The sequence below is a fragment of the Corvus cornix genome, chromosome 4, assembly GCF_000738735.6.
Source record: "Corvus cornix cornix isolate S_Up_H32 chromosome 4, ASM73873v5, whole genome shotgun sequence".
Classification (NCBI taxonomy): domain Eukaryota; kingdom Metazoa; phylum Chordata; class Aves; order Passeriformes; family Corvidae; genus Corvus; species Corvus cornix.
In genome coordinates this window covers 57,564,957-57,592,620 of record NC_046334.1, presented here as the reverse complement: position 1 = coordinate 57,592,620, position 27,664 = coordinate 57,564,957, and the positions used below count along the sequence as shown (strand labels likewise).

The following is a 27,664-nucleotide window of genomic DNA, read 5'->3' as shown; positions in this document are numbered from 1 at the left end:
CAACAGGAACTATTACGAATCACTAACCTTTTCTCAAAGATGAAATGGGAAAAAAAGTCAAAGAACTGAAATTTTAAAGTAGTAACTCACACTTTCATATTAACTACCCCTTATTCCTCTGCCCTTTACTTGTAAAGAGATTTTTAAAGGGAAACAGTCCTGGTGATATTAAGGGTGATATTAAAGATGGTAAGAACTGTTCTTTTAGCAAGAGTTGATATGGATGGGAAATGCTGTTAAAGTTCAGTGTCACTTCCTTGAAAACAAAACCAGACAAACACGCACCTAAACGTGAGGCAAAAAAACAGCAGAGGCAGAAAATGCAGTTTTTGTTGACAACCTCCCTGGTGACAAAGGCAGACACTGCACAAGGGACTACTACTGCTACCATGGGACTTGAGTGACCTACACCAACATCAACCTGCTTAAGACATTGCTTTTAGTTGCTTTCTAAATTATGAGTACATGGCAGTGTCACAAAAGAGACCTTTTTAGCCATAAAGGTCAAAACAGAAGGCAGAGAAGAAAGGGCAGAGGTATGAGGCTAAACCAGACAGAAAAAATAGGAGAACTAAATACCACAGCTAAGGTGCTTCCTCTGGTTCAGAAATTTTGTGTAGCCTCAATAAGTGGTCTTTGGAGTAAGGCATCTTAGTAGCAAGTATTCTTAGTAGCCAGGTGCTGTTATGATGGCTGACCCCTCTTACTTCAGTCTGGTTGTTGTAGCAAACCCAGTACTCGTTGGGATGTTGCAGTGAGCTTTTTGTCTGCATGCCCTGCATCCAGTCCTGTGAACAGGAGAGGCAAAAAGGTACCAAGAGATGACTTTTCTTTTTACCAGAAATGCATGTAATACAACTCATAGGTCTGTCAGTAAGACCTTTGTTTTGGAAAAAATAAAAATCATACTGTAGTTATATGAGACAATATATATAACTTAAGGATTCCTAAATAAGCAGATTTAAAAGCTGTATTTACAGATCTTACGTAAAAGCTTTTACTCACTCTGGCAGGTCATATTCAAAACTATTTGCATTTTCAGGTTTTATTATGGATCCAATATTGCCTGCCTTTCTACAATCTTCATAAAATCAGTGTAAAACTAAGAAAGCTGGCACAAACTTAAGACCACATTCTGATTAAATGGACAGAAATGCAGTTGTGTGCTTGTGACCGATCCAGATCTAATTTGTCTTGCTGGATGTTTCTCCAGAACACAGATATGGTATTAATGATCATGCAACCATAGCCACAGTCTTTTTTTTCTTGCTTTGGCTTTTGCAAGCAATTTTATATAAAACCTGGATTGGATTTTTTTTACCTCTGACAAGAAGTCTAGGTCTCTGCTAAGCAATGACTCAGATTCAAATTCTTTCTGTCTGATTTAGCATGAGGATTCCTATCAAAATCTCCAAGCAGACTGTACAACAACATTCTTCCACTTCTCTCAGATTGCATCATCTTTGCAAAGCCCCATTTTGTGCTATGTTTGCAAAAGACCACTCACATTTCTGTGTCATGACCTACTTCATTAGTCTTCCTTCTCTTAAAGACTAGGCTTTCTTTTAGTCCTGGGCAAAGCTTCTCTACTTGGCAACTGAGTTAAAGACACTCATCTTGTTCCTTTTGTCTGCCCTAGGTATTGCAAAACCATGCATGGCATTCTTAGGCCCAAGATTCAGGCACGTTGGGAAATATCTTCCAGGTAACTTACCCATGAAAAGTAAAAATCCTCTGATCTGTCATTGTTCTTTAGGCTACCAAGACAACTTAAGCTCTGTCTCCAAGGATAGAGGCATTTTATTAAAGGTAGGTGCATTGATGAGAGAGTTACAACTCCCTCCAGCAGAGCCACAGGATAAGGGTAGGTGATGTCAGTGGTGTGCCTCTCTCAGGTTGTATGAGAACTTGGGTGTTCCAGCAGAGCACAGTCAGCCGGAGATACACCAGTATATGCCAGGACCCAATTGCCTAGACAGCAACTTTGCAGAAAAGGACCTGGGGCTCCTGGTGGCCACCAAGTTGAACAAGAGGCAGCACTGTGCCCTTGCACCAAAGAACTATCACATTTCCTTCACTACATCAGGAGGAATGCTGCCAGAAGGTGGAGTGAGGTGATCCTTCCACTCTGTTCTGCACTAGAGAGGTCACACCCGAATGCTGTGTCTGTTTCTGAGCTCCTCAGTACAAGAAAGATATGGAGCTACTGGAGAGAATCAAGTGAAGTAACACAAAGATGATGAAGGCACTGGAGCATTTCTTATATGAGGGAAGGTTAAGTGCTGGAACTGTTTATGGAAGAGAAGGGTCAGAGGGGATTTCATTAATGTCTACAAGTATCTAAAAGGAGACTATAAAGAAGAAAGAGACAGTGGTGAACAGTGACAGGACAAAAGGCAATGGGCAAAAACACAGAAGGTTCCTTCTGAGTATCAGGAAACACTCTTTTACTGTGAGGGTGACTGAGCACTGGAACAGGTTACCCAAGTAGGTTGTAGAGTCTCCATTCTTGGAGATATTCAAAAGTCATCTGGACATAACCCTGGGCAGCCTGTTCTACCGGACTATGCTTTTGCAGGGGGGTTGTACAAGATGTTTTTTATTCTGCATACCTGCAAGTCACGCTTTCCCACCTTTAAAACTATCCACCCCTTGGTTTGCAGTGGGCTCTTGGAGCAGCCTATGCTGCAAAGGATATTGCAGCAGTTTTGTAACGCTGTAACCTCTCCTCCCAGCAGGCTTCCAATGCCATGCGTTTGTGTCAGGATTTATGCCAAAGGAAGCTGGCAGAACCCCAAGCAGAACCTCACATGGTGTTTTAAGGAGTCTCAGAGGTATCATGTGAAAAACAAACTCTCTCAACTACTGCTTGTTATGGTAGCACAGCATTTCTAACCCTAGACAGGCCCAAATTTAACTTCATGGATGTAAGGAATCATAATGCCAAGTTCCTCCCCATCTGAAAAGGGCTTATATTGGCATAGTTGATGAAACTGATATATATTAATTTTCTCCTTCATCCTGGCCTCTTCTTTGAATTGCTGCTGTTATTTTACTTTCCAGACCCTCATTTCTAAACCCATCACCACACCTGCCCACTTCACCCCATGGATGCTCCTGTTCCCATTCTGAGAAATGCAGATTTGGCATCTATTGTTCCTTCTGAGGACTAAAAAAAAGCAAAACCCAAGTGATCCTGAAAATGCTTGTGACTTTGTACCAATTAAGATATTCAATTATCTGCTTATTTGTTTGACCTTTTTTGTTCCGATTCCTTAAGAGTTGTTATTTTGAGAAAATCTAAACTTCCATTAAATATAAAAAGGGTTTTCTTTTTGGCAGAGAAAAGTTTGAAATTATCTGATTATATTCTATTCTCAAAATCTGAAAGATTACTATAAATATGTCACCACTGTTAATTTAATTTAACACAAAAAGTCAGGGTGAAGGAGAGGGATGGGAAAGGCCAGTACTTTTCTAGCCAGAAAAGACAGGAATACTGCCTCTTCAGGCTTCTCATCACTTGACTGCTGTTCTGAGTTGAACCTCAGACAATGTGTGGCTTCTTTTTCCATGCAGAAACACTGGGCTTGGAAGGAGTTATACAAAAGTTTATTGCCTGTAAATCAAGCTCTGCCTGCACAGTTCACATTCTACTCCAAAAAATAGGAGAGGATCCAATTGGAATAAGGAAATCTTCAGTTACTAACACTTCCATGACACTTTGATGCAGTAGATTTAGATTGTATTTATTACATGACAAAGAATTTTGATGTACCTCTGAGCATGAAATATGATCTCTTGGTGAACCACCATTGAAAAAGCAGTTTGTGTTCAAGTGCTTTTTTGCGAAATTTCACCTGATTCAAAGAATCTGGATTTTCCCCAAGGTGAATCCCATATTCAGAGGGTGAAATCTTCCTAACCTCTGAAGCAGAAGAGGACAGCAGGGTAGCAGTGGTGCTTACTACAGAATTACTTACTTTCCTAGTCTGTGGAGAAAGACTTGATAGAAGCCCTTTAGAAGTTGAAAGATGCCTAGGGACATACAGGGGCCAAAGTTTAGGAGTAGTTTGGCAGAAGAAGCCAGTCCAGAACAACAGTGAACTGGGGTCTTTGTTCCTGAAAGGCTGCAGTCAGAGCTAAGAGCCCATAGAAACGTTTAACAAGAGCAAAAGTGACCAATAGGAATGGAGAAGAAATATTACAGTAGATTGACTCCAATTTGTATTTCTTAGTCCTCTACTACTGTTTATTTCTTAGTCGTGTCTTACATCTAGTACATCTATACTGTCTGATTACTGTTGAACGTTATTTTCTGTTTATTTCTTAGTCATCTCTACCTCCCTATTATGAGGAATATCAGATGAACACATGGATCTGTGGTCTCATACAGTGAATTTTTTCTTATATTCTTGTACTGGGGACAGAGAGGTGAAAGGCTCTAGAGCTCATTAGTAGTGTCTGGTGATATAAGCACTTACTTGAAGCTGAAAAAGACCTTACTCTCTGCAAAGAGAAACCATTTAAATATTAAGTGTTAAACATTTTTGGCCTTTACAGAACTCAAAGAGGCAAGAGGGTCCATTCTTTCCTTGAATTGACAAAACTTTATCTTCTACACTGCTCTGCTTGTTGAACCTACACAGCCTGCAGCACCCAGACTGTGTACTTTTGAAACTATAAACATTAAACAAAATGCAAATAGTTTTGAAAAAATTCATTGCAGACCAAATATTACTGCAAGGGCTAAATTCTTTTTTAAGTAGAACATCCAACAATAGAAAGCCATTCAAAAAATAATTCCAGTGATCCTTTCTATGACTATTCTGTAGCATGCTGTTACTGTTTTTCATGCTTCATCCCCTGTGGCCATAATAAAAGCAAGGTATTTAGCTCAAAAACTTATTAATCACAACTACCACTTCTTTCATTCCAGGGAAAAAAATGAAAAAGCATACAGAAAAAGGAGTTCTCATCTCTGTGGACCAGCTTATATAGAGGAGATCAATCCCTACATCTTCAAATCCCCTTTGCTGGTGGATTGCATGGTATTGCAGCAGTGCTGGTGTGCCCACTTTCTTTCAAGCCCCACATTGGGCACCACTAATTATTTATGCCGGTTTGGAAAAATTTGGAGGAAAAAATATCCTCTGATAGAAGGCAGGTTACAACCAGCCTTCCCCCACCAGGTTCAGGAAAGATAAGTTTTCCTTGGAGGAAAGTGAAAAAAATAAAAACTATTTATTTAATAAACACACAAGAAAAGGATAATAATGCTAAATAATAAAACCTCTCGCTGTGGAGAGAAACCTGGGAAAATTTCCGAGTCCTTCCATGGCTCACGGAGTCTCTCTCCTCCTCTCTGGAGCTGGGTCTTGGGCCCACCTTCAGGGCCTCAGTGGAGAACTCTCCCGAGGTGTTCTGATGTTGAAATAGTCCAGAAGAAGGGAAAAAAACCCCGAAGTCCCAGGAAAACAAAGTTCAACTCTCTGTCTCTCTCCGGATCAAAAAAGGGCCAAAACAACTGGCTGGAGAGCAAGCAGGGTGCTTCCTCCCGCTCCTGCCGCTGCAGAAGCAGAGGAGTGTGTATATCTGTGTCCTTGAAACAACTGCTTTGAGAAGTTTGCTTCGTTTTTTTTCCTCTCCCCCCTCTCAGGCTCAGCTTAAAGGCACAGAAAGACACACAATTAATTTCTGGGCATAGGGCAGCAATAGGGGATACACATCATAAAGTCACCCCAAGACAGCTGGACACCGCAGCTGGTCTTCTTAAGAAGAAATTGCAGTCTAGTGTTTACAGATATTAGAAGAAAATAAAATAATATTTGTGTTCGGATCACAAAAAACATAACTCCATGTCCCTAGATAAAAAAAACATTCCCCACGTGGTTAAAGCAACATGTGTAAGCCCCTACATCTATGGTTGAGAATGACAAAGCTCTCCCTACCTTCCCAGCAGCAGAATCAGAAACCTCCATGCAGATTCAGATACTGCCAAGAGACAGGAACATAAAATGGCAATGCAGACAAGCATAGATCAGCTTTTTTGGATAGTTGGATTCTGCCCTTTATTTGGCCAACCTTTCCCAGATTCTCACTACTAAGAGATGCCACATGTGTGCAGTCATGATGCCTAGAGGCACACAGGAATGGCAAGGTTTTCAGATATTTTAACATAACTTCATGGGAAATCTATTACTAGGCATGCTAGTGTCTAATACATTCCACTTTATAATGCACCAGAAGGTGAAGATGCAGGGATAGAACTGATTCCTCTCAAGTCATGTTGCAGCTACTGGCTCTAACATCATCCAAGACTGCCCACAAAAGAGAAATAACAAAGTTTGTGAGAGAACAAACATTCTTGAAGATATGACCAATGGATACATCACCTTTGTAGCACAAGAGCATCCCAGGGCATGTAAGAGAAAACTGAGGTGCAGTCACACACATCCACAGTTTGTCTTTGACTGTATTATACCTCTCTCCATACACATAGCAATGACTTAGCCTATGGGAATAAATGGAAGTTATCTTGATGCCTAACTGGGTAGTAGGACTGCAGTGCGGAGTGAAACATCTAAGCAAAGGAAACAATACACAGATATTTGAACCACAACCCCTTAAAAGGAGTCTTGCATGCTTTGCCCTCTCAGAAAACATGTTTAATTATTTTCCTAATAGTTGGATTATTTTAGGAAAATATTTGAAATTATTAATTTTAAAATGCTGCAGTGAGCATTTCAATTACTATTATCCACTTCCTCCTCTGTCATGCTCAGGGACTGATGACAATCAGAGAGCCCAGATGCCAGTCTGTATATTATAGTCTCAGCCAGGGTATTTGGCTCCTTGGCGAGATCCACAGGCAGTTATTCTGGCAGCTCTCAAGTTGTCCCTGCCTAGAAAATGATTAAGGCTGTTGACTGACTGCTCAGACTACCCTGTTCTTGACATCTGGGCTCTTCTCCCCTTCCCTAACTTGTAACAGAACAGCTGTTCTGTTCATGTACTGCACTTGTGCAAGTGTGCATCCATTCATTTATTAGCAAGGAATTGAGAAAAGCATGTTTATATAGATCCCTTTTAAGTCACAAAACATATCATTATCCCCTAGTCTAGCATAATTTCCCATAAATTGGAGAGAAAGTTTCCCAACAAATAGATGGAGAAATAACCACGGAAAGCCGTATCTGAGAAAGGGTCTCTACACACATGTAGGTGTGTAGCAGGTGATGCATATTGCCTGTTGGTTTCCTCTGGAATCTGAAGAACACTTGTTTTAACACGTGCCTAAGAAAGTTGCCAGATACTCTGTAAACGCCAGCTCTGACCTTAGCCACCTCTTTGACTTCCTGCACAGAATTTCCTCTGCATCAAATGGGCCAGAAACACTCCATATGTGGCTGATGTCTCAACACCATTGGCCTTAAATTCTTTATTATTTCTTGAATGCAAAGTTTCTGAGGTTCTGTGACACAAAGGGAAAAACATTATCCCTGTCTTGTAAGACTTAATCTAAATAAGAGAGAACTCTTAGAGCAGACATTCAAAGTAATACCACACAGCACAACAGATGAAAGGCCAGGCTCAAAATTTCATCACTCAACTCTGCTATTATCTGACATTATTGCAGAACATGTGTGCTTTCAGTAAAGCCAGGTGTTCATGTAAAGATTTTCTTATATTACCCACATCAAGACAGAAAGTGACAAAGATCAGACCTGTTTGACACAATCATTCTGTCCAAAACCTTAGCATAGATGACAAAAAACCACCAGGTGCTATAATGGAAGTGGTGGCTAAATGTTTTGAAGAAAGCTTGGACTAAATGCACATGGAAGTTACTGTAAGGTTACACACAGATAGATATCTAGCACTCGTAACTATTTCTGTGCCTGGTCATGCTCAGTAACTCACACACTTAAAAGGGTAAGAATTTGGAGGAAAATTACTTGTGTTTACAGCCAGGAGGAGAATGCAGTTAGGTAGTTATTGGGGTGCAGATGGCACGTTTTAGCTTTAGCCTGCTTCGTGGCAGTGTGTGTATATACCCACATGCTTTGAGAAGTAACTTTACCCCAGCAAATGGGCACAATGATGTGGAAAGAAGTGAGCAGAATTCCAGGCACAGCTGGAATCACTCAGTTATGACTGCAAGGAAGCTGGAAATGAAAGCAACTGATACGGGAAAGTTGTTAAAAGGATTCAAAAGTAAAAACATGGTCTAAAGAGTCATTTTCCAGAGAAAATGGATTGGATCAGTAGGACAGAATTAATTGAAAAATCTGAATATTGATATGGGTGAAGTATCTATTTCCGTCAGATGTGCTGTCCTAGACTGGCTTACTTAGAGGATGCTCCCTCTGCAACAGGACAAGGAGACCTAGTTCAGATGTAAACCTAAGGATAACCTACCCGGGCATTTTGCTTTTTATGCTTCATGGTATTTCAAATCCTGGTCTAAATTCCCATAAATGAAGAACAAACATGACTACTGACTGCCTACACATGCCCATCTGCTCAGATGGCACAGCTCCCACTAACAATTTAGTTGGGCAGTTTCACTGAAATCTAGGTGCCAAACCAGCATACGTTTCACAAAGATAAGTCTCTATGACACTACAAGCACCATTTCCTCTGCAAGATTCCCTTGTCTGGGACAGGTTTGAAGATTAGCCATCTAATGCTTCCCTGTTAGCTTTGTTTCATAGGAAACAAGATAATGCAATCACAGTCTGACTCCTGATCTCTCAGTCTGCCCTCTTCTTTCATACAGAAGTTTGGCAAATCTCAAACAGATTTGACAGAAGGGCAATGGTTTCAAAGTTATTATTTTTCTATGCATTTTGTTAAAATGAATGTCTGGTTAGAGGAGACCAGTGTTCAACTGTGTAAACTAAATTCTTACTAGACAACAGAAAATCTCCACAAGTGATTGCTGTCTTACCTGTGGGAAAAGCTTCTGTCAGAAGTTCACGGGTGCTAGACAGAAGGGAATCCAATCATTAGACACAATCCATAATAAAGAGAACAGCTGCTCACAGAACAACTTGGTTTTGATCACAGTTCTCATCAAAGTATGCGACCAAACCAAATACCTGAAGGCAAATACTGAAGAATCCCAAAGAGTTTACTAGCATTTCTGGCCACCACTCAAACACTCCATGTGTGTAGTAGAATAAATTGGCAGCACTCTCAGCTTGCACAGGGCAAGAACAGTGCCATCCACCTACACGTAGCAAGAGTGCATCAGAATATCTGTTGGGTTTTTCAGATTTTTCAAGTTCCTCAGTAATTTCCTAATGAATGCTGCAGAACTTGGAAAACTCAGCAAGCTCTCTCACACTTTTCTGAATGTTCAGTGTCATCCATCAAACACTTGGCCACAGGAGAAAACCCATTCAATGAACAAGTCATGGACTTGTACAGTATAAAACAGGCCTATATGACAGCTTTCCCTGGCTGGTACAGTCCAGTCCAAGTACCTTGAGCCATTTCACTGATAAGGCTACTTACAAAGTTACACAAAAACTCTCAGTCAAAGGCACGGTGAACTCTAAGGACCAACAGCAGCAAAGTGAGCTGGTTTTCAGTCTCAACAAATGGCAGTGCAGAGTGGAATGAGGAAATACAGGCTACTTTCCAACCACAGTGATAACAAAAAGTGACCCATGCATACTGGCCAGGAGAGAGGGCAGTTGTTTATTTTTTCAGCTTCAAAGGAAACCCAAATCCACAAAACTCTCAGCATAGACAGGTGAGCTCTACAAAAGCAGCTGGTGTGGTGAGGGGTAGGGAGAACATTTGTGCTTGTAGTGTTGATGCAACCACACAAAATCAGTCCCAGCTGTCCTGGCTAAGAACAAGGAGGCAAAGGACATGAAGAGAACTGGATTAACAGTACTGAGTGGTATGGCCAGCGCCCACAGCATGCAATTAATATCATCCTGGCAAGAGGAAGGAACATCATCCCATTTCCTTTCAAACACACTGCTGCCCCAGATGATCCACCTCTACCAAGAAGTCTGTGGCGAGGAGCAAAATTTAATCTGGATATCTGAACTGTATTGGCGTCAAGAGTATTTGTGTTCCCACCATGAGACCTGCCCTAAACTGGAACCCTCCCAAACTAGTATGTTGCTGTCAGAAAAGGCAGACCATTCTTACAATTCAGAATTCATTAAGAGAAATAATTTTTACTGATTTGAAATGACCATTTTGTACAATAGTATTTTGATTTTATTGTGGTTTTTGTTTGGCGGGGAGGGTTTAAGAAATAACAAATATTTTCTTTGGCAAAACTAACTTTAAGATTAGCATTATTGTCACTGTTATTCTATCCTGGGGAGAGCATTCCCATAAAAAAGAGTGAACTTTCCAGGTATATTGTCTCTTTTGACCTTGTTGGATCAAATACAGCATTGTTTCTATTTACTGATAGTTGATATACTACAGAATAGCTTCACTGGAGTTCTGTGTGTGAACAATGTCACTGGCAGTGAGAAACAGACAAATACAAAACAGACCAACAAGTTATCATTTTGATTTTTCTAACACATTCCTTGTGTTTTCTGAGAACCTTTTACTCTGTTAGATAAAAATGGAGAAGATTTTTGAAGGATCCAATTTTGCTGGCAGTTACTCCTCAAACAAAATCAATAACTAACAATTTTTAGTAGCGAAGCTCTTTCAATTGGAATGGCTGCAGTGCATGTGCATAAACTGCAGTAATGTTTATTGTATACCAGGATGGAAAAGCTAGACTTTAGATTGTGTAACTTTCCACAACACAGTTTTCCTGAGGGCTGTTCAGCTCAACAAGCAGCCAAGCAAAGGGAGGGCGAAGGCAGCAGATCTGTTTCTCTCCAGCTTGAGATGAAGATGAGGCCCCACCCAGCAAACCAAACCTTTGGCATTCATCCACATGATCCTCCAGGCTAAGGAAAGAGGAGCCATGAAGCAATATAGCAGTACAAGCCCTCCTCACCATTCTCATTCCGGTGCTTGCTTTTTCACAGGCATATACTGCCCTACACAGTAAACAAGGCTGTCAGGCTTATGGTCCTCCATAACTGTAAAGTAGCCATGCAAACCTGGCTTCTAACATGTTAGCTTTTACTCTGTTTCAATGTGGCAGAAGCTACAGATTTTTCTTATCCATTCCTCACTGTGTCCATTGTTCTGGACACAAACAGGGTAGCCTCTTCAAGACAGACAGAAACACATTCTGTTTCCAAACCTAATTATCAGTCAAGCAACAGGAAGACTCTCTCATCTGAAATTTGAGAGGTAATCAGAATTCCCTCAAATGACAAGATTTTTACTGCAAGATCAATGTGCAAATAATTTGGTAGAACATCACCATCTGGTGGATACACCCACTGACAATTTGGTTTAAATTTTTTCTTTATCTCCCTTGTAGTTCTTCAGCACACTGAAGAATATTACATCATAAGTTCACAGAAAAAATACATTCAGTCCATCCATTGGCAATCTGTAACTTCTTAGGACAAGACACAAATCTGCAAAGAGGAAGAGGGGTGTGGAGAATTCCTATCTTCGTATACCATCATAGGTGGCAGACCTGTAAATAGAGTCCAGACAGGTGAGGCTACTCAACGACTCTTCCAGGCTACCTTGGAAAGATCCTATCCTTTGTGAAAAATAGCATACACCTCCTCCAAAGTCAGAGAGAAAATAGTATCTGGTTACCAGTTGGTTAAACAGTGCATTCCACACCAAAGCTGAGATTTCTTTTTCCTTTTACTCTCAGAACTGAGCAATTAGTCTCACTGTTGATAGAAATCATCTGCTTTGCATAGTCCCTACTCCCCAGCATGTCAGCAAGGTGCAAGATGCCACCCTTTTCACAAGCTCTAACTGGATAGTGGAGAAAAAGGGGAGGAAGGCAGGCAAAAAATGTCCATACTGAATTCTATGAAGGAATTCTGTCAGCTGAAAATTGGGCTCCCTAAAAACACCACCTTAGACCTTGCATCTCATATCACAGAATCACAGAATGGGTAAGGCTGGGAAGGACCACAGTGGGTCATCTGGTTCAACCTCCCTGCTCAAGCAGGGCCATCCCAGAGCATGTGGCACAGGATTGCATCCAGATGGTTCTTGAGTATCTCCAGTGTGGGAGACTCCATAACGTCTCTGGGCAACCTGTTCCAGTGCAAGGTCACCCGCACAGTAAAGTTCTTCCTCATTTCAGGTGGAATTTTTGGAACTTCCTGGGCATCAGTCTCTGCCCATTGCCTCTTGTCCTATTGCTTGGCACCACTGAGCAGAGCCTGGCTCCATCCTCCTGGCACCCTCCCTTCAGATACTGACAGACATTGATGAGGTTCCCTCTCAGTTTTCTCTTCTTGAGGCTGAACAGGCCCAGCTCCCTCAGCCTTTTCTCATAACAGAGATTCTCCAGTCCTGGACCCCCAGGTTCTTCTCTGCAGAGCTGCCAGGTCAACCCTTAGCCTGTGCTGGTGTCCAGGGTTATTCTTTTCCAGGTACAGGACTCTGCATTTGCCTTTGTTAAATTTCAAACAGTACTTCTCTGCCCATCTCTCCAACCTGTCTGAAACATGATGCTGAATATGGTATTTTCTGTCTACTTTATTTTCCTGTTGTTGTTTTAACCAGAAGCCCTATCAAAGAAACCATATACATGGTAGGCTAGATAACTTTCTCATAGCATTATAAAAACCCAGGGTCTTTTCAGTCTGTTTCCCATTTGTAGGAACTCTCATCCTACAGTTTAATGTAAGCCCCAGAGAAATGAGCTTTTTGTGATCATTTTCTGTGTCTAGGTGTTTGTCTGCATGTCTACCTGCTGTTTTCAACCAAAACCTGAGAAAAGGTAGCGGTCTCTACATCCATTATGTTCTGGCAAGTTCCATGTAACTATGCTGATACCTAAATAATGGGATGGATCTTAGACCATCAGGGAGACTGGTACAGCACAGAGACTGCAGAGAGTGTGGAGCTCAGACTCCCAGAGACAAAAGTACCCCAGTCACTGAAGAAAAACATAGACAAGATATTGTAAGAAAATTAAGGCTTCCATTCTTCCAAACTAAATACTAAACCCCATAGCCTCCCATCACAATTTACCCCAATGCCTTTATACTGTTTGTAACTTACACCTTTATTCCACGAATCCCTTAGCCTGGCATGTTTAAACTCTACATTATACTGAAAGCAGTATGTACTTGGCAAAGAAAAAGCATAAAAATCAAACTGATTTCATTAGAGATGTATGTTGTGCAATTTATATCATAATATTGCACAATACTAAAACAGAGGTAAGAATAACACAAGAAAATCTTTTTTGTGAGATTTTACTTAATGAAATAAAACCACACACAACTACACAGCTGCTTCCAACTGTGGTTGTCAGAAGTTTGTGCCATAAAGTTTCCGTGAAAGCCTGTGATGAGCAGTGACAGGGTGAAGTAAGGCTCTACAACCACTCAAATAAAACTTTAAACACTGACAAATAATGGATTTAAAAATAAGAATTTTCAGGTGCTACCAAAAAAAACCCCCAGAACACCACCTATTTTAAAAAACATAAAACAGTACGAAGAAATGGATAAAAACTAGCACTAGCACAGAAAATCAAGAGTTAACAGCAAAGCACTAATTCTTACTTGTGAGTGTGTGGGAGGTCCCACGGCAGGATATGACCTGAGAGACAACCCTGTATGCTAAAAGATTGTAAAGTCTCAAGGAGAATCAAAACACCTGAGCAGTGTTTGAAATACCTAAAGTTTTACAGTATATTTAAAACAAAAGATCTTCTAAGGACAGCCAATATGCATATGCAGAAGATGACAGGAAAACAGGATCAATAGCAGATCAGAGATAAACACATCCTTAAGACACTGTCAATAAAAAGAAGTAAAATTTTCGTTCATTGTTGTAGCAAAAGCCACTTTGAAAAACAAAAACCTGTTTAAAAGCAATTAAGCAATTTTACAGAAATAGTCTGGGATTTTGTGCAAAGCGAGAGAGACTCCACACTTGCCTCATCTCCTAGAAGCATCCCATATTCTTAGATGTGACGTTGCCATGACAACCACAACTTGGTGACCTCGTTATTTCAACCTAATCCTGCTTTGAAATTATAGTTGCTCCACCCTTTTGCCTGGCTAGCCTGATAACATAATCATTGTAAATGAGGATGGAAAAACACAGCAGGATACCATTCCCCTAGTGACATGGGACTAGTCTCACCTTATCGGGGAAACAGAGCAACAATTAAACTGCCCAAATCTAAACACCCGAAAGTAGATTTTTATTTTTGTTGTTGTTGTTGTTTTGTTTGCTATTCTATTTTGGAAAAAAATCTAATAGCTTGTCAGTGCAGGGATTCAGTTTTGAATGGGGGCTTTTGGGGAAATTCCTTTTAATTTAATTTAATGTCTTTATCAGGAAATTAAGCAGTAATAAGGGGTAGTTCTTCTTAATTATGCATATGTTTCGACTAACAGCTGGAGGAAGATTTAAGATATAGACAAAGAGTCAGGACAGAACTTGTTTAGCTAAGTTCAAGCTTGCCTTGCTCTATTTAAACTGGTTAAAGCAGTGAGTACTACAAAATCCCAGCTGCAGATATTGTGGAACTACTTAACTATGTTTGCTCACATGTCACAGGTAGATTACTGTAATTCCACGCTTATTACACATGTGGACAACAACCATCCTGATGCTGTTGCAGATTTGAAGGAAACACTTTCGGGGAGGTAATTCAGAGTTTTCTAAGTACATAGGACATATGAAAGCTAGATGAGGAAGAAGGGGAGCAAATAACTTTAAAAGAACATAAATTTGGAGCTGTTGGCATATGGTCCAACTGAAGTGCCATAGATTTTAGTTCACAAAATCATTTTGGGACTGTTCTTACATCCGTGTGTCTCCCTCCATTTTCTATCAGTCTAATTTCTCCCTTTCTTGGTGTTTGCATGCTTTAATCTGTTTGGGGACATATTTTACATTGGAGGTTGTGATATTGCATGAGACTTCTTGAAGGAACACCCTGCACAATGAGGCAACTAAATTTGTAAATAATGGTCATTATTAGAAGAAGATGACAAAAAGGAAGAAAGACAAGCTACTTTGACAGAGAAGTATAAAGAGGTGTTAGCTTGCTAAGTATGGATACAAGACTTCTGTTATTATGGTTATTTTCAGAAGAGTAACAAAGATTTCCTCAATCATAACCTTATGCACCCCTGCCAGCAAAGGGGCTGAGTCAGCCTCTGCGGATATGAGCTCACAATTCTAGAAGGAAACTCTACATTTTAACATTTGGAAAGTTGTAGTGCTAAATTATTCTTTCCAGCTTTCATGTCACAATAAGAGAAGTTGGGTGATGCCCTCTAAATCAATCACCAAGGACTCCATGCACAAGCAAAGGTACCTACTGGGCACCCATGGATTCAGTGACCAGCGAGGAAAACCTTTATGCAGAAAGTGCTTTATTAACAGTATAATCCAAGTCTATTGGAAGTCTGAGGTAGCTGATGAAGTAATAAGACAAATAAAGTAGTGATTTCTGGTAAGGCACAAAAAAATCTTTTGAATCCTGCTGCAGCAGTTCTTAGGGATAATCTTCCTGGATAACCAATACAAAAATCCAAAAGCACTATAGCCATGCATTGCAGGTACAACATGATGAGCTGAAGACTGAGCTCTTTTCTCTGTGCCTTAAAAATACCTTTGTATTCACAAGCATCTGCAACAGGCAGGGCTAAATCACCACTTGCCTCTGTTTGAAAACTTGCCACTCCCAGCAGAGAAAATGAAACCACTGAGGGCTTACACAGTCACCTTCACATAGGATCAGCACAAGGTGTCTCAGGCACAGAGAACTCAGCTTTTCTCCACAAAACATACCAAAACAAACAAAAAACCAAAAATTAAAAAAAAATTTTAAAAAAGGAAATGGAAAGAAAAAACCCACACAAACAAAACCACCAACAAAGAAAAAAAAGGGAAACAGAGAGACCACCAAAACACACAGCTCATTTCCTCCATGAAGGGACCCCTTAACATACCCTTGGCCTTCCTTCACCTTCAGGTGGCGTGCTTTGCTGCCAATATCTAACCATTAAATGATTAGAAGAGATGTGAATGTAATCATTAGATTTTTTTTTTTCTTGAGTTGTTCAGCAGTGGTTAGAAATCAGTCTCCATTAAAATATTTTTCTTGAGCTCTGTTGAATCCCAAGAGCAGAGAATAGACATGAGTAGGAGATGTTTTTACAGCACTGCAGCAAAGGAAGCAGGTTTTCCTTCACTAAAAGGCCAAAGTTCATTTTCTTAGAATAGCAGCATACATTCCAAAATGGTGCCTCACATTTACCAAGAGCTATCAGGGAGCAAGTGAACAAGATTTATGTCCAGATTCAAATTTAGTTCTCCTACGTACAATAGTAAAAGGCCAGACCATTCAATACTTAATCAGGTTTGGAGTCTGATTTTTCCAGCCTTGCCTGAGATCACCATATATCTTGTGCAGGCTGATTAATCCCTCTAACTACTGATTCTAACACATGAACAGGAATCTAGAAGCCCCAAATGAAATTCCAAGCAGGAAGTGTACTTTGACAATTGATTTTTGCATCTACAGTCTGACTTAATCTATTACAACCTAGTTTTCTGTACTCTTTTCAGAAAAAGGAATATATTTTCCTTGTTACAGTTATGTTCCTGTATTTCAACAGCTAAAATCATTTTGTATTCAAAACAGCTAACATACAGGGTGGGAGGGAAAGAATTACTAACTCTTCCTTGTGCAATTTAAAGTGGACTGCATAGCAGACCTCTTGCTGAATTTGGGGGACACGATTCCTTACTGACACTGCTATGGAATCAGTAGGTATGAGTTTTTACAGACAATACAGAAGTTATTATACACAAACGATTTTCTGCTTCGCAAAAATTTAAAACAGAAATAAGAACAAAGCTGTGCTTCTCTCCTAGATCAGTAGTGACACCTAGTGACCAAAGACTAAAGGAACCACGCTCCAGAGGAACCGATTTGCACTGGGCTGGATTACACTACAAAAACTGTAGGGTGTGGCAGGACATAAGCCAAATAAAAGCTGACATTAGCTATGGGGTGATTTAAATTTACACAGAAACGCTGCATCTGCTTTAAAGAACAATGTTCTGCAAATCAAATAGAAAGGAAGGAATGTTTTCATAAGCAGGAAAGAAACCCTTTGGACAAGTAGAACGTAATTACCCACTGAAACCTAGGAAGGCTCTGGGGCAGAGCATTCCTACACATGAATGATGTCCACAGTACAGTTCTAAAGTTCTAAAGATCTAATTTTTCCATCTCATTCAAAAAGAGTGCAACTGCTCCTTATTATGGTCCAAGTTGATACAGAAAATCTCACCAACATAGCTGTAGTGCAATGTATTATTCCACTTAACCTACACCAGAGCAGACCTCTCTATATCTTGACATACTACTTTATAATAAAAATTACTTGGTTGCTGATCGTTACCTGGATCAATGACTTGTGGTTGCAGGGCAATGCTGAAAAGACTACTGTCTCCTCAACAGGCTTGTCCTGTATTGTTATGCACTGTATGTTATATGGCTTGGGAAGCACTACGCATATGTTCCCCATAGAGGTGGTTAGCCCCAGCCTCTAAGCCACCTTCACTTTGGGCCATGCTAACCACACAGTAACCTTTTCCCAAGTGATGGTAACACTGAAGCTGCAGTAATGCTTATCACTCTTATGGAACCAGGCTCTGCTCCTGGGGGAGACGATGCCACTTTCTGCCTAAAAATCACTCTTTTTTCCCCAGCTTTTCACCAGGTTTAAGATTTTTAAAATGCTCTGCGCTGCACTTGAAATACAAAAAGTTTAAAAGATCCCCAGGAATAATGTTAGGAGACATTTCAGAGGAAAACATTAGTCAAAATAGGGGAAGGGGGGAAAAGAATTTAAGGAAGAAAAACCTGAGCAAACTCCAAAGTAGAAGAGATTAGCAGAAACCTTATGCAATATATCTCAAACTATACTTATAGTTGAAGAAATCTTTTTTTAGTCTCATAGGAACAAATGGATATTCAAGCGTTCATCAGTCTCCTTTATCTTCACTTCGTGCTCATTTCTCAGAGAAAAGAACTCCAAGTTGCAACACAGTAGAGATGCAGGCTTGTAATGTCCAAACTGGAGAAACTGTGCTGATTCATTAAAGGATGTTGCACAAAACAGGTAAAATCACAGATGACTAAAGCAGCTGAAAAAGGACTTGGGTGAAAGGAGAGACATCCATGACCAGCAGCAGAGAGATCATGAACCATACAGCCAGAAAACTTACAGATTCTGGGAGTTTTCAAGACACATGCACTGGGAAATGTGTTCAGAAATACAAAAGAATGCTACTTGTTCTTTGATTTTCTGAGATAAGGAATACTGGGGACTGATGACAGAGAAGGTTTAAGAATTTTGTGTTACCAAAAGAGGACAGCTGCAACCTTGACCGATAAAAAACCAACCCACACAACGACTGGCAGTGTCAGAAATACATGTCTTGTTACACCCAAAAATAATCTGCTCACTACAAGCAATTAGCCCCATATCGCATTAGAATTCACTTGTGCTCCTATCTGTACCACAGTATCATATAAGATCCCCTCAAAGAAAGAGGAAAAAATTCCAACAGAGACCAACTGATTATCACAATCTAAAAGTCCTGGAAAAGTCCTCAAAACAAGCACAAAGATCAGAGAAGGGGAAAGGTCCCATGTTTCCCCCTCATTATGTCTTTTCCTCACTGCCAGCAAGATAGCTAGAGACAAGCCAGTTACCTTGGCCTCTTTTGTACAGAACATAGGTAAGTTTGAAGAGGAATAGAAGTTTTTGTTGATTCAATCTGTCAGCAAGCCAGTGGTTACTTCTAAATGGAGAAGCAGCATAGACTTCTGAACTCAGGAGAACCGCTCTCTGTGTGACTGGTCTTTGATAAGCAGCTTTCACCCTGGCCCTGAGTCTCTGTAGTATAGCTAAGGGATCCATGGGAAGTGAAATAGAGCCATTATTCGACCTTTATGAAATTTCTAAGAGTCAGAATCACTACTGGAAAACCTTTAGGGGCCCACAAAAACGAAAAACAATGACAGCTATTGCCTTAAATTAGCAGATCTTTAGTTTTGTTCCCGTCTTCAATGTGGGCTGGCTGTGACCTTACAGAAAGTTCACTGGGACATGTTTGAGGTTAAAATAATCAGCTGTATATTGTCACATCTCTTATTTATACCTTAGGTTGAAGTGAACTAGTTTTAACTTGCATTAAGATTTGCAGCCTTCATTATGTGGTATCTTTCTTTATAAATATTGAAAGAACGGTCAATATCTATTCATAGCATAATTTATGTATTTGCTAATTACTGTAGCTTACATCTAAAGTGAGGTGGTCACACACTTGTTAGCTCCAATTACAACAGAAAAATCATTAATCATAGCTTTATAGTACAGAATAGGTATTGTAGGTATTAAATAGGTGTTTAGCTTACTGCTGTACAGCTATGACATCAGTGTGAGTACCTTAAATAACAAGACACTATAAAAATATCTGGAATGTCTTTGCTGTTTTCAGTTTCGTGATCTGAAATGCTGAATTGCAAAAAAAAACCCAGGTGCACACGAACTGGGGGGGATGAAGGAGAAAGATTGTCTTGATGTTTCATAAAATGAAAGTTCAATAAGAAAGCCCTTTACCTCCATGTAAAAATTCAACTTTCCCCCAAATGAAACAGAGCATTAAGATTCAAGAACATAACCTTGTAATCAGATCTATTATTTCTTTGCATCAACCCTTAGATTCTTTCCTATGTGGTTTTTTGCCTAATGATCTTATCATTAAGCTCAACAAAATTGAGTGTAATGTACTGAAAATACACTGAGCTGATACTGAACTTGTTGACGAGGAGTGTAGGCCTGTTAAAATTGACAAAACTGGCAAGTTCTCTATTCCCTATTATTTTATTGCTCTTTGGTTCAACATGTAGCTTTGCAAGCAAAAAAACCTTTATTGCTTACTGGTTGAAAAGAAAGATCATACTCAGGAATACATTTCATTAGTCATGATTCAGACTCCTTTATCAGTTTTCTTCTTTGATGTAAATTCCAATTTGTTAATGGTATGTAGGTACAAAGGCAAAAATAGAAATATTTCATGGAGTTCTAGAGACTATCACTGACAAACTAAGGTTATAACTCTATTTTTATCTCACGGAGGTGATATTTTCTTAAAAATATTTTCTTGGAGATACAGGAGCAGCAGAGATATCAGCAAAAATTTATGCTTTGGTTTTAGTAGTGCAATCACTGCTAGACTGAGTGCTAAATGCATGGGTTGCTGCCCAGATTGTTTTTGCTGAAAAGCCACTGGAAGATCTAGTTCACTACATGACCCCAAAAAAACTGCACTAATGCAGCAGGGGGTAGACATGCAGAACTGTGAACAAAAAGCCAGGAAAAAGAATGGTACACTGCCTAAATCCAGAATTTCAAGACCATATGTCTAGGCAGCAAACTTCTACCAAGCAAATCTGAATATTTAATCTTTAATTCCCTTGACCACCTCAACATTTTACAGAACTAGACCGAGAACCACATCTATCCGAAAAGATATTTGGTGATCTGTTTCAAAAATAGGCCTGTAAGTAGTCATAAAAGCACAAGTGAGGGAAGTAAATTTGGGCAGAAATGACTGAATAGATCAAAGGAAGGAAGTGTTCAAAACAATTTAACAACTAACTGCCAAAATTATACTGCCCTTCCTGATGCTGTCTGTTTCCAGGGCCAAATCAAGTTATATCCAACACAGCCTGTGCCAACCCTCAGAAAAAATTTGAAAGTACTTCACTCATTTAAAAAAATATTAAATATTAATAATCCAATAAATAGGCCACAAAAATACAATATGCATAAATATCTACGCATTAATTTAGGTTCCTAGTGTAAAATATCCAAGGCTTCGCCATTTATTACATATTGCACAAGTCAAAAGAGTATTTTACCAATCATGAAACAAAAAAAAACTCAAAATGAACAAAGCTGCTTTGTACATTATGATTATAATGCCAATATTAAATCCTGTTCATGTACCCTTTTTTATATCTGATTCCTCTCAGTCCTTTTCCAGTCCAACCAGAATCAGGACTATGTACTTTATCTCCCAACTAGAATCCTTGCATTTGCTCTAAAAGGAGTCACAAATTGATTCTTCACTCAAAGTCAGCATGTGAAAAGCTTCAAAAGAAAAATTCTTTGGCAGCCCAAAGTTTTCTTTAGCAGTATATTTCCAGCCCTACTCCAACCAGATCTCCAGTCCTGGTGGATTGATTCTGCCCAGCTTCAAACAGGGACTTTCAAGACTGACACTAGTACCTCATATCTGGCAAAATCTGAATATTTAATATTTCCTTACAGAAAAGCAGGATAGCAAGATCTCTCAGATAATTAGGGATTTGCTCACAGACCCTCTCTTAGCACTGAAACAGTCTTTAATTTTGCATGGGGAAAAGAAGAATTGTCAGAATTTTTCAGACATTTAGAATATCTTACCATGTGCCTCAGGGAATCCTGGCTGGATCCTGTGAATGGCAGTGACACTACTACTTTTGACTAAACTATGCCTGCAAATTCACCAGAAAGGTTTCAGAATGAACTGCTACCGGTTTACCAGTTGCCCTACTTTCCACAGAATTAAAACAAAGCACCTGAGCCTAGTTAACCACTAACAAACAAACCTTGAACGAGGTCTAAGTCTGCTTCCCATTAATATAATTTGTAAGTAATATTTTTGCCTGCAGGAAACATTACAAAGAAACCACAAAGTTGCCTCCAATTTCAAATTAGGAGCTACTTCTGCATTTAGTTGAAATAGTTTCACATGACTGAGGTGCAGTCACATGAGCTGTAGTCATGCTGTCTGCATATACCTGAAGATGTGTGAACCTTTTCCCCCCTCTGCTTGCTTTGCAAAGTAAAGGCATCTCCTTCCAGCTGTAGCTCAGACTGCTGTAATCCATTCCTTCCTTGCTCCTAAAGCAGATTAAAACAGGCTGCTCTTGTCCACTCAAAACTTCAGCTTCTATGGTTCCTCTCCTCAATAACTCTCCTGTGCAACAAAAGGTACTTGTGCTTTTCACATCTGCTGCAGCCTTGGATTTGTTTGGATTAATGAAAATTCTGATCCTGTGGATAACAGCCAATTATGTCACTGTGATCCCCTCAAGTAGCTGAGAAAAGAGGGAGTTCTCTGGCTTGCAACCCTCAGATTTAATACTTCTAGATCAAGGTTAAATTTGGCTCCTGATCTTCACTTTGTTCTGTTTTTGGAGAGGTAGAATACCTGATGAACTCTAAAATGTAAAACTTTTGTATGTCTGCTTCTAGTACTGTTTTGGTCCTACCTCATTTCCCAAGTATTTTACAAAAATTATAGTTCTTGTAATTTTTATAATTCATGTCCATCCAAACTACAATCAAGTACATTAAGAGAAATATGTCATTAAAAAAATAAATAGAGAAGATTGAAATAAAAAGTATTATTAAAGAGCAAAGGCAGATGAAAAACTGAAATTAGCAACATATTTTTCAAAATAACACAATATTTTCTGTTTAAATTTTTGGTTTATGTTCTTCTACATTTTTCAATTCCCATTTCAAGATAAAGTATGATGAATAAAAATTTGTTCCAGAGAAGTGCACCCACAATAACACTACATTTAATTTTATGTTTCCTGTTCTGCTAAAACTTTTTTTATTCTTTAATTTTATTTTTGACAGCTGGGGGAAGGGGAGACACTGACAACCACACACGAAATGGGAAGTCCTCCTTGTGCTATTTGTACACTATGGAATATAAGTGCCTCCTAACTCTGCAGCTGTGTGGCAGACAAGCAATGCAATTGTTTAATGTAATTTAGTCAAGAACAGCTAAAGAAGGAAAAACCTGACTTAGGAAAAATCAGAGACAGATTCCAACTTTGCTCATTAAGGTTTAAAGAAAAGTGCTTTATATGCCTGAATGACTGCCTTGGCGTGGTATGCTGCTTTCCAAGTCCTGAATTTCATGCCTTTTTTTCTTTCTAAAGCTGATTTCAATTTTGTACAGCATCCACCTAGAATTACTTGTATGTTTTTAATTTCTCCTTTGACTACACAACTTAAACAAACAGGTTTGGCTGGGTGGATTTAATCAGAAACAGATAAAAAGTTTTGAAAATGAAAAGTAGATATGCCAAGTGCACCAAAGTGAACTTTCATTCATTTACTCCTCCTTTATTTCTGTTATTGGATAGTTTAGCACTCAGGTTTCTCAAAGACCTGAAGTAAAAAGAAATAATGAGCACCAAGAATATTGAACTTACATATCAAATTTTTTCCAGAAATCTTAAATTAGAAGAGTCAAATGGAGTGTGTTGTCTGTTGCAAATGAACTAGATGAAGTTGAAAATTGAACTAGATGAAGTTGAAAAGTAAATGGGAGATAAGTAAAGTATCAAAGATTTCAAGATTTCAAGATTTCAAGAAAATGAGTTTGACTGCTCTGCTGTTATCTAAGGGTCTTTTAATGCCCTAAATGGTTCTTTATTCTTTACTACCACAAGACAAGACTGATTTATTACAACAGTGTTAACACCACTTTAGAATTTGAGTTTATTAGAATAGAACAAGGTAAGTTGTTTGAAAAAAATTGAACTCCCTCTGCAGATAAAAACGTTGAGATCTTTAGATTTGAAATTGGGTTTTCCTAGTTTCTAAAATCCTGGTTTCTTGGTCTTACCATTGAAATAAAACTCCTTGACCAGACTCAACTGACATGAAAAGTAGGATTGGGTCTGCAATGAAAAGGACTTACGAATTCAGTAAGTCCATCTCAGTAAAAAAAACCTAGTCATGTAAAAATTAGGGGCATGTTATACTTCTACTTAAATTCAACTCCGAATATGTGCATTAAACAAGCATATAAAATGTTCCATTTTGGGGGTCTTCATTTAAATATATCTGTGCCGAAAACTGGTCATTAAGTGTGTTAGAAATTGAAGCCCCATTGAATTCCCAGCATTGTCATCGTCAACTGGCACTCTACTGTTGACTTTTGTAGAATCAGGATTTCATCCAAGACACTACAATCTAAAACAAGTTCTGAGAAGTTTCAGCTGCTATATTTATCACAAGAGGGTTTTATCTTGAAATTATAAAAAGTGAGATTATACAATTTACATTATTTTTCACTGCTAATAACTTTTATTATTGTGTATATCTAAACTGTTGAATCAAACAACAATTATAGAAGTAGAGACACCAGGCTTGCAGACCGTCATATTTTTGTATAGGGACTCAGATTTCACATTACATTCGCTAGAAAAATAGACAGAAAGAAAATAAAAAGTGACAAAACCCTCTGTTCCTTCCAGTGTGCTTAGAACAAGGGAATAATTTCCTCCCCATCATCCAAGTAGTAACCACCAAATAAGAGTAAATAACCTCCAACAATTTTCCAAGAGTCAAAAGCATCAATTATTCCACAACCAGATGTCTACTCCTTCTTCTCAACTTGTAACAATTTCTACAATACAGTTATGTGTTAGTCAAACAAAACAGACACAACAGTACAAAACCTCAGGCACAGCATGGAGAAATGGAAAGGAGAATGTGGAGTAACTACTGAACACATTATAGTAGAGCATTTGCATCCAAAACCTTGCCTATATTTCAGCCACATCCCTGCAGAGGCATCAGTAGGTATAATAGAATATATTATCTTCCCTTACTAAACTTTCCTGTGCTATTCAGTATTGAACAGAAATTGTCCCTTTTTAAAATGTGGTGACAGTTGAAGGACTACAGAAAACCTACTAACTGAAATATCTGCATGCTGTATGAACTGTCCCCTAAACCAGAGAGGAGGAAATCAAGGTACAGCTGGAGAGTCCGGTTTCAGTAAAGAAGTCTTAGCTCAAATGCTATGTGTAACAGAAATTCTCAAGCATGATCAAAAAAATATCAGCTAACACAACTATTAGCATGTTTCAGATTGCTGTGTAGTAGTTTTCACACATCAAAGAAATTAGAGGAAAGGACAACAGATGAACAGCAGGTAAGATTCAGTGTCCTTGACTTCCTCTTTGTTTTAGCTTACAGGAATTCTTACAGTAAAATGATTATAAAAGAAATCCCATGATTCTGAACAGAGATGCCTATAGGTTTTTGGGTAGTGTGGGACACAGCACATCTCTGGTAGCTGACTACAGAAATAGCCAGTGATTTCTCATTCTTTTTGTCAGTTCTCAGCATATTTCTACTGATTTATGTGTTAAATCAAATTTTTTCCAATCTTCCCTCAGAAATAGTTTATGGCTAAGTATTGATGTCCATGTTTCCTTTTACACTGCCACACACGCATGAACATGTAACAGTTCACATACAGATGTTTACTTTCCTCAGCCATCTGTTCCATCTGAAACAAAAGAGAACACAGAAAATGAACTCCCACTGTAAATCTCTTTCGAATACATAAACAAACAACTGGGTTCTCAACAAAAAGTCTGTTGATATTCACTGTGTGTCGGAAAATATTGCACTTTATGGATGACTCAGAGAGTCAGATCCCTGGTCTGAACAGTGTGGAGTATTGGTAAGATAATAATTAAAAATCATGAGTAATCATGGGATAAGGGAGCACACAGATCACTCCAGAATTTTTATTTGCAGGATGCTGTTCTGTGTCTTTTTTTTCTTTATAGTTATAGGTGTTTGGGTTTTTTATTTTCAGACAAACCCACAACTAAGAACTGTATTGGACATAAGCAGATGCAGTGAAGGGTGATAAACTGAGAGAAATGGATTTAATGAGAGACTTGAACAGGGAGTGTGGTGGGCAGTGCCAAAATCTTAAGAGTGTGTTTTCAGCTGTGGGGATGAGTTGGCCCATAAAGACTGAGTCACAAAGCGGCAGTCAGGTAAGAGTTACATGCAGAGGGGGCATGAAGTGGGAATAATGAAGTCTGGAAGAGGTATACACAACAGTATGCAAACCAACAGCAAGAAAGAATTCTAGTTTGGGAAGGCCATTAAGAAGTATATGAATTTGAGTCAATGAGAGAAAAGGGAGAGAACCATATGAGAGTGAAGTTTGGTGTAGAATCTGTTAACTAAGAAGAAAGTTCAGTTACTTGGTGTGACTGGAAGACAGTGGAGGAAAGGGAGAAGAAGGTACAGCTGCTATAGTACTGTCAGAGAACTGGTTCTCGTGAATATGAAGAGATTTTGTCTACCTGGAAAGAGTTCTTATCCATTCCTGCCTCCTGATCATATATCTGCATGGAGACCATACCTTTACTTGTTAGCTGGTGGCCACAGCTATCCAAGACTGTTCCAAACTTTGGTCCTGAAAGTTTTAGAATGTCCTCAACCTAAAAACTGAGCAGGTATAGTTTACCTAGGGTACGATCTGACCCCCAAATAAATGAACATAAGTAGGTTCAAATCTCACTGAAGGCAACAGTAACACCTGGAGCTGAGCAGGTTCACTATAACTACTGACTCTCTTTACACTGACATATATCAAGTCAAATTTCCTCACACACCAGCCCAGGTCTCACTACGTGTTTCACTTGGCTCTTACTACATTAGCACATGTACTCCTGCATTGGAGTGGATATAGCTGTAACATAATACCTGACTTCAGGATGAAAATTTTCCATTTTATACTCTCTGAAACTAAACAACCTGACAAAGCATGAAATTTCATGCAACTGAGCCAATCAAATTCATATCCTGCAGTCAGGCTTTAAACCAGAATTGTACCTGGGGACTAAAATCCAGGCCTAGAAGAGATCAAGTAATGCAACCTTGTCTCTTATTTTACATGATAAGAAAACTAAAGAAGCAACAAAATCCCAACAATGACAATACTTAAACCTGGAGTTTCTGTAGAGGTATTCCTACCTTAAGTTTCCAAATATGGATATCTATCACACGCAACAGCCTACCTGATCTCCCTGTGTACTAAGTGACAAGTAGTCACTAAATGAGGAAATTTTGTTGGTTTCTTTTTTTTATTTGTCAAGGGACACTGTCTGGTATTACAGCATTTTTCTTTTAATGAGAAATTATGATTTTGAAAAATAAATTCATTAAATATTTGCACTATAAAACAAAGAGCAAAAATGCTTTATCTGTAATATTACATTCAAAAAATATTTTGGCATATTTGATGCACGCACACGAGTTTGGAAAATAAGAGTAAAAGTTGACACTACTACAGTAATAATTAATAAATCTGTTAAAACTTCCCACATATATAACCATCTAGATACATTCATAGATACCCAAAGAAGCACTAGCCAAACATGATCAGACCCAGGAAGCAGTTCAGTGATGCTATTACGGTATATATCTATGAAAGCTGACTCATGTTGACACAGCAGCTGTACCACAGGAAGAAAGCTAAGGTAGCCCAAAAGGGTTAACCTACACCAGATTGAAGTAAGAGTTATGTTACAGCAGCTCATTTACATCTGGCTCATGAGCCTGTGCACTGCACTGCCCTGCCTTTCCCAACACCGAAAATCAGAAATAGCCAAGACAAAGAATGAGCTTTTGAATAC

General features: G+C 39.0%; 1 protein-coding gene across 1 annotated transcript in view; it reads right to left on the bottom strand.

Moving 5' to 3' along the window:
• Positions 1 to 27,664, bottom strand: part of LDB2 (LIM domain binding 2) — a 369,029-nt gene that overhangs the window by 340,351 nt on the left and 1,014 nt on the right. The gene's annotated exons all lie outside the window — the stretch shown is intronic.